An 8189-nucleotide genomic window follows, 5' to 3' on the forward strand; every position below is an offset into this window, starting at 1 on the left:
AATGATCTCGCATTGCCAAGTGGCTGAAGCAGTGTAACCGGAAGGCAGCGAGTGTATGCAGGCTGTTTGTTGCTTAAATGCTTCAATCAGGCGTGAGCGCAGTCCACTCCAGAGTGGAAAGGCCAAACCAAAAAGAAGGGCAATTTGTGTAACTGCAAATAGAAGCAGTTTATAAGTCTGCATGCACTTCATGCATCAGCTCAACATTACTGCTGGGAGCTAAGAATCCAAGGCGCAAAGTCACACTGTGTCCTTCTGACAAATGCTCCTGAAGATGCAACCTGCTATGTATCAATGACGGAGTAGTTCACACACCAGACTGCCAGACTGTACTAAATATCAGGAATGCATGACAGTTATATCCTTTATTTAGCAGATACGAAGCTAAAGAGATCACCTTTTTTAATAGAGACATAGCCAAGAGAGTGGCCCCAGACTACTGATCGTTTTAAATTCAGTTGTTAGTTCCATTCCTCATTGGACACTTATCATCTTAACATCGGATATCAGATACTTCAGCTTAAGTAGGCCTGCTACACAAGCTCAGTATCTAGCTATTTTATACCATCTCTGTGGTCTCTCATGACGTTACAGGTGCCCTTAACCCAAGTCACAAACTTATCATCATCATGCAGGAAATCAAGCTGAAGCAAATGCCCCTGAGAAGTCGTCCTACATGTAAACTGTGTTTTGATCCAACTGCAGCTCATACAATAGTCGGTACTGGCTGACAGATTGGGGGACATGAATCATTGAGCAGTAGTTCTGTGAAAAGACAGCAAGGACTCGCCTGTCACTTGCACAGGCTGATTTTAGAGACGCATGAATCACTCCACTAAGTGCTAAACAACGTTTTCCATGAGAGAACAATTAATTTGTTCTCTCTGTCCCCCTGGTGCATACACACACACGTGCCAGCACCATCGTTTTACACTTAGAGACACACACCGACACACTTAGACATTAACTTGTGTCGGCCTGTAACCTCCTCGCATGGTTACACAAACTGTAGCTATCTTTCAAAGCGTTTTACCTAGTCCCATAATAATAATGCGCTCTGCTACACAAACCAAGGGGGGAAAAGAGATGTTGGTTGCTCTACCATCTTAAAAAAAATATAATAATAAAACACAAGAGCCCTGCTGGTGCTTCAGTGTGTCAGCCAGTGATTCACAGCCCCTTTTGGAGTGGGTGGCAGCAGAGAGGAGAAGGAGAGCGCAGGAAAACGTTTGCTGCTGCTCGCTGGGACTGAGAGTGTGAGGGCGTGGGTGGGTTGAGTGGCTGAACAGGCAAAGCAGGCACCTGGGACGAGCTCAGTAGGCGTGAGGATGGATGGGAGGCAATGAGAGGGATTGATGAGGAGGAGGAGGAGGTATCAGGAGAGTGAGGGGTTAACCCCAAATGCTGAAGAGTGCAATGCGATTATGGATATGTCATCCTGTGCTCCTGTCAGTAATGCATGAGCTGATGCAAACAGCTGGCGTAACGCTCTCGTGAAGGATCAGGGATACAGTGTGGTGGCGTGGCTGCTTCCTCTGATGGCATAGGAGAGATTTAGGGACATGTGACCTACTAAAAACAGCTGACCTGAACACATGGAGGACAATATGCACAAGAGCTCCCTGCCCAATTCTTGTCCTAATTACAGTCATAAGCGTACCTCTTCATCATTACATGGGGAGAGTTGCTTTTATGTGGCAAGCAAGTGACTGAGTAATGAGAAAGTCTCATTTTGTTAGCATTTAAGTGCCCCTTGCTTTCTAACCAAGCATAAATGTGCATCTTTATCCCTCCAAAAGCTCCATTTAGATGCGATTTTACCAGCTTGCCTTAAAAGTTGTACCTTTGAGCGGGAGACTGTCATTAAATCCTTAAGATTTTAGTGCAGTGTTTATTTGTGTGTTTCAAAAAAATCCATACGCTGAAGGGACTCCAAAGCGTTTTAATTTGCTTGCTCGCACGACTTGAGATGATCACACAGCAGAGATGTTTTCTTGGGGAAACTGGGACTCTGAACTGCACAAAAATATGCTGCAAGTGCATGTCTGCTGTACTAGTTGGCAGAGCGGAGACTGACTGAAATGACCCGAGGGTGCTTGGACACGAGCTCGGTGCTCTAATTCAGAGAGTTTCCCTGGCAGGGAGCAGCAGACAGCTCAGGAGAAAGCGGCACAGCAGAGGAGATACGGTGACAGTGGAAAAGAGATAAAGACAGCCCCATGTAGGAGTGGTGTGAATGAATGCAGACAAACTGATTAGGTTTATGGGACATGGAGACAGGCAGGCAGACAAGAAATGAGGAGGAAGTGCCCACCTTCTTCAGCTCTCAGCACTGCTGAACTACATCCCTGCTTCCCCAGTGTGCACATCTCCATTTCCACCTCAAGGTTAAACAGCATACCTTGCTGTACTCTATAGCCTTCTCTTAAAATAGACAAAACTACACTACCATTAGATGTATCTGGATTTATGCACTGATTGCTCTTGAAACAGGCAAAGTAAATCTGACTGGACTAACAACGCAGCATTGTACCGTTCATATTTTTTTTTTAATGTTTTCAGACAGTCCAGACATGAAAAAGTAAGTGAATTCACTTCATTCAGTCTTATTTATATAGCACCAAATCATAACAACTGTCAACTCAAGGAGGTTTATTATGTAGGCTAAAGATGTCTCAATATTAGAGGAAAAAACACAACAATCAGGTGACCCCCGATCAGTAAGCACTTGGCAACAGTAGGAAGGAAAAACCCCATTTTAACAGGAAGAAACCTGTGGCAGAACCAGGCTCAGGGAGGGGCGGCCATCTTTCACCATCAGCTGGGGGTGAGAACAAAAGACACACTGTGGAAGTGAGTGGAAGTTTTAAATTAATAAATATTAATTAAATGCAATAGTGTTGTATAAAAAAAAGAAGTGAGTGAAAGAAATGTTTAGTGGATCGTCAATCTTTCAACCATTCTGATGTTGACTGACTTTGGTCTTCTGTATCAGTGTTTTGTATTTATCACCCACCCTTCCTAAGCTTCATGTCGTGGACTACAGCTTTGGTATTCGTCTACAAAAAATCTTGATTAAATTCAGAATTCTTTGTTCCCTCAATGACCGGAAAGCTTTTAGGTCTTGATGGAGAAATGCAGCTCCAAACCATGATGCTCCCTCCACCATGCTTCACAGTTGGGATTAGGATTTGGTATTAATGCGGGCAGCCCTTATCGCCCTCATTTTCCTTTAAAGTGAGAAATTTCAATTTTGTCCCCACGTATAAACAGGTGTTTATTAAGCAATATTTTAGCTAGTTATTTTGCACGGCTTTTGCTGTTACTCCAGTGTTCTCTTGTGTGCACGTTGTGCTCTCGGTGTAATATTTGCAGGATTTTCTCCGTAGTGAGAACAGAAAAAGTCCAGAATTTTCTCAATTTGTAGATATGTTGTTGGGATTAAGGCATGTTTCATACAATATGTTTTTTTCATGAACAGCAGACTTTGTCAGAAATCAGTTTGTGTTGTTTTATTAATAGACAATCAAGAAAGCATTAACAGAGGTCTACAACTTCAAGGTCTCATTAGTTTACCCACAATGTGTTTGTCTAGGATTATTCTTTATTAATTTGGTGACTTTAACCAAAAGTATTTACTAGTGAAAGGAGCATACACACATAATTCCAGTTACATCTACTTACAGTTACCCAATAATGCAGAGCAAATTTATTAAGAGTGCATATTTTATATTTTAATGTAAAACAAAATCAGTGGTAAACAATGGTGGGTAAAGGAAAGTGGAAATTATTTTGTAAGCAGAAAAGACAGAAAATAAGTTCAAGGACCAATGAGTTGTGATGTGTTGGACATAAATGTTGACTAGTGCTTAAAGCCTTGATTTCTTCATACCGCTCTCCCACTAACCAACCAAAGCAGCTTCGTGTTACATTGTTTTGTTCGAACTCTGTTGCCTCTCCATCTGGGGCTACTTCCCAGATCCCCTGGCAGAAACCACCATATGTATAGAAAGGCCACATAAATAACTGATAGGACCTTCCAGGCAGTACCGCTGTTCTTCTTCCTACAGCCTGTGGCTTGACCTATGACCAGAAGCTTAAAACATATTGAAAAAAAAAAAGCCACAATCTGCTTTTTCCTCCGCAGGAGCTAAGTCACCACTTTACTTTGCAACGATCGATTTCTTAATGTGGGGGTCAAGAACTGAAATAAATTAGAGCCGAGGTTCACCAGGATATCAAGAAAATCTTTCGATGGAGCTATATGTGCTGTACCTCTGGATTTGTGAGTGTAAAGGATGATACATTTACTAACTAGGTGATGTTTCTAGAATGTACACAGATTTTCGTTGTTTTATTGTGAGAAATAATTGCCATCTGCAGAGCTATGCAGAACAAATGAATCGATTTTTATTCATTATTTAGACTTCCAACTGGGTGGAGGCTGGCTTTCATCCACCTCCGTCCATGTTGAGCAGTCTCTCCAACTACTGGGCTAGACAACAATGCCAGTTCAGACAGTGCTACGTGTCATTAAAACAGGGCTCTCCAAACAAGGGCAAAAAGCCTCTGAAGAGCAGCTTTTTTGGAGTGCCGGTGTCCTAAATGTGCACGAGTGAACCGGAGAGAATAGCACAGGATGAAAAAGCATCAGACAATATTAGCCTGCTGTCAGAGAGTGTGAATGCTGAGCCAGGTATTGAGACAACGCAGACACACACTCACAAACACACACAAAATCCCCTACATATAATCTCCCTGGCTTACTGAGTGCAGGGTGGTTTGTGGATGACCTGTTCCATGACCTTCTACAGTAAAAAGAAATGGTCCCAGTGGTAATTGAAAAACACAATTAGCACCATTTAGTTCTAAATATCAAAGCTGGGAATTTTTTCTAAGTGCAGCTTTTGTGTTTTGCACTAATTATACTAACTTCTTGCCTTTTAACTGCAAATCAGTTGTCTTTCTTTGCCTTTAGACAACAATTCTGATGGCAAAAGAACCAAACGGGACAGGCAAAAAAACAAAAAAAACTGCAAATCAGTTTCATTTTATTATATCTAATCTGTTTTAATACTTGGTTATGGACGTCATTGCTTCGTCTCAGGCTGTGCTTATAGATTCATTTCATTGACATTTATCTAAGTAATACTGAACAGCAAACTCCCTTTAGGCCAGATTATGTCATAGCCCTTGATGACTTTGACTCTACAGACTTCACAGTAGCTTCAGTGACGTTATTTCTGACTTCTGTTGTTATTTGGCCTTAGTTGCACCGACAGTCTAGTTAATGTGTTTTATCTTTATTGGAAAAGTGATTTGTATCTTAGTGAAACTACCTGATTAAATGCAATTTAATCATCTTGGGAGGATTGTGCAATATCGGATTATTACATATGAAAGTGTGTGTGTGTCCTTCACAATTTTATTTGACTGCTTGTTATTTATATTTCATGCTTGACAAAACATATATTGTGACGTGTTCAGTGTTTTTTTTAGAGCTCTAATAGACTACAACTGTACGGCACCTCTTATTACAAGCTAAAGTCTCTACAATATAAGAAGGAAAAGCCTAACAATCAAAAGATCTCCTCACTTGGCGACAGTGGGGAGGAAGAACACTCCAGCAGAAGTAGGCTCAGGGAAGGGCCTGACTCCAAGATTACTTACAATCTAACTGGATACCAGGTAATGTCATCCAGAAGCATTTCTGGTTAGATGCCATGTTTCTAGGATTTTTAGGGCCAAACAGTAATCTCACTCATTTCTTTGTACTGACTAGGTTCTGTATTTAAATATCAAGTGTCTCGTGTTCAATGCACTGTAATTGTTCAATGACAAAGTGAGACCTGACATCTTTGCTTCATACATTGTTTTCCAGCACCTCTACTCTATGACCACATACACTTCAGCTCAGCATGACTAGCCAGTGATCAGCCTCTAATCAGTAAGTCAGGGAGAAATTAGCTTCCTCTCCTCATGGCAACATGCAATGTTAGCCATGCAGGAATGGCTTCATCAGTTTAGAGTCAGGGTAAAATGGCTAAACGGTTAGTTTTATGACCAGACCCTTAAAAATCTAAAAGCACAGGTTTACTTAGAAATGACAATAACGACACTTTCATTACAGTTTCCTAAACGATGTCAGCAATTTGTCCCAAAAACTAGGCCACCGAAATCAAATAGAGCCCGTGCTTTTTAATGGTGTCATACACGTCAGAATACCTGCTAAGACAACACTTCTGCACAGCTTTCTGGCTTCACTTCATGACTTCACCAAACAGTGATGACACAGCAGGTGTTTAAGCAGCTGCTAAATCACTTTCCTTCAGGACTTCAAAAGACTGCACTGTTCTCCCATTCACCATTAGCAAAAAAAAAAAGAAAAAGCACTAACCCAAGAACAATGATGAGGCAAGTTAAAAGGAAAAGTATCCGAGCGCTGATTGAAACTGCACCTCCAAGTGAATCCAGCATCTTTCTTCCTGTGAATGCCAGCCAGTTGTTTCCTAATAACTTTTATTTGATAGTGCAGTATTGAAGGGTGGATAGGAGGGAGTGGAGAGAGACTTGGAGAGGACATGCCGCTAAGGAACACAGGTTGTTAATGTATATGGTCACCTTCTCAGGGAGTTTTGCAGTGAGGTAAACTGGCGCCCCACTGACTCCTTTTTTGTGTATGTAGGAAATGTTTTTTTGTGTGTACTTTGTTTATTGTATGTGAGATCTACAGCAATGACCGCTTCTATAATATTTTCCCAGGGAAGATTTCTTAAAGTTGACGTTTGGACTTATTTACTCTGCTTTGTTTCCTCTGTCAATGAGCATTGTAAATAATTTGTCTTTAATTGGAAATATATGTTGTGATACTGAGGCATGAAGTGCAGGCAGAGTGCCTTTTCCAAGGAACTCCATCAGTTTATTTTCCACTCATCAAAGTCTGTCCCGAGTGGAGAGCTCCTGAGTGAAAGTGCTAAAGGCTACAGTACAAACTCCATCCTCCCATGCCCAGCTTTACAGCAGCAGTGCAACATCTACAACATACAGTACAGCACTTTGTTAACCAGGCTTGCCAGAAATAGGTGATAACTTAATTAGCACTCCACTATATCGTACACTACCTCATGTTATCAAATGCACTTGATTAATTGACCATAAGTGTGGGCAGAAGTTTGCAGTTTTATCTATTATCAACTGTTGAGCACGGTAGTGGTGTTGATTTTGGCTCATTAGCAATCACAGAACGTGCAAATTTGAGACATTTAAGCAAACTATTTACTCATATAAAGAATTCTAGACTGAAATGTGAGCTAACCTGACATCTAAAGCTCGTCTGAAACTGGGTCATGCAACAGGACAATGATACCAAACACAGCAGCAAATCTACAGCGACACGGTTAGAAAAGAAAAGAATCAAGATGTTGCAGCCGCCCCATCAAAGCCTGGACCTCAGTCTGATATAAAGGTGATGGCGGGAGCTGCGTGTAAACTCATTTCAAACTGGGCCATGTGAGAGACTCATAAAACGATTTACTTTCAAGCTGCTGCTGCTAAATGTTGCTGTACAAGCTATTGAATTATGCTTAGTTTTTCACAGCACTGCATGCTAGTAGTTTTTTTGTAGCTGTACAAAGAGCTGCATGAAATCTAATAAAACGACACAAGTTTGACTGAATGTGGATCTGTGTGCGACAGATGTGCCGCCATTCTCTTTTTTCTGACGAGAAATATCAATCTCATCTTTTTCCCCTTTCTTTTGAACCTCCAGCGAGCAGTGCAGCAGCAGGTTTCCTGAGATGCAGTTTCACTCTATTCACCCATTGAAGAGCATCATAAACACTGAGCAGGAATCAGAATGCCACAAAGTTTAGGTGTAAAATGGACTTTATCACATTCACATTGCAATAAATCTCAATTTGATAACTTTATATGATACATGAGGTTGGGGGGGGTGACATACACATGTTCCTTCAGTACATTATTTGCATTTTAGAGTGTTCTGTATATATACTTGTTTACAACAGCTGCTAAATACTGATTAAAACTCTCCTGGAAAATAAGCTTGTAATGGTGCACTCACTTTTCAGGAAAAAAAAAACACGCATGTTTAAAAGAAAATACTGTTGAGACTGCATTTGTTCTAATAACTGAATTAACGTACCGTAGAGTGGTTTATTTTTTTTGGGGGG

Source organism: Haplochromis burtoni, unplaced genomic scaffold (genome assembly GCF_018398535.1).
Source record: "Haplochromis burtoni strain Fernald_Lab_line unplaced genomic scaffold, NCSU_Asbu1 Contig_423, whole genome shotgun sequence".
Taxonomy (NCBI): domain Eukaryota; kingdom Metazoa; phylum Chordata; class Actinopteri; order Cichliformes; family Cichlidae; genus Haplochromis; species Haplochromis burtoni.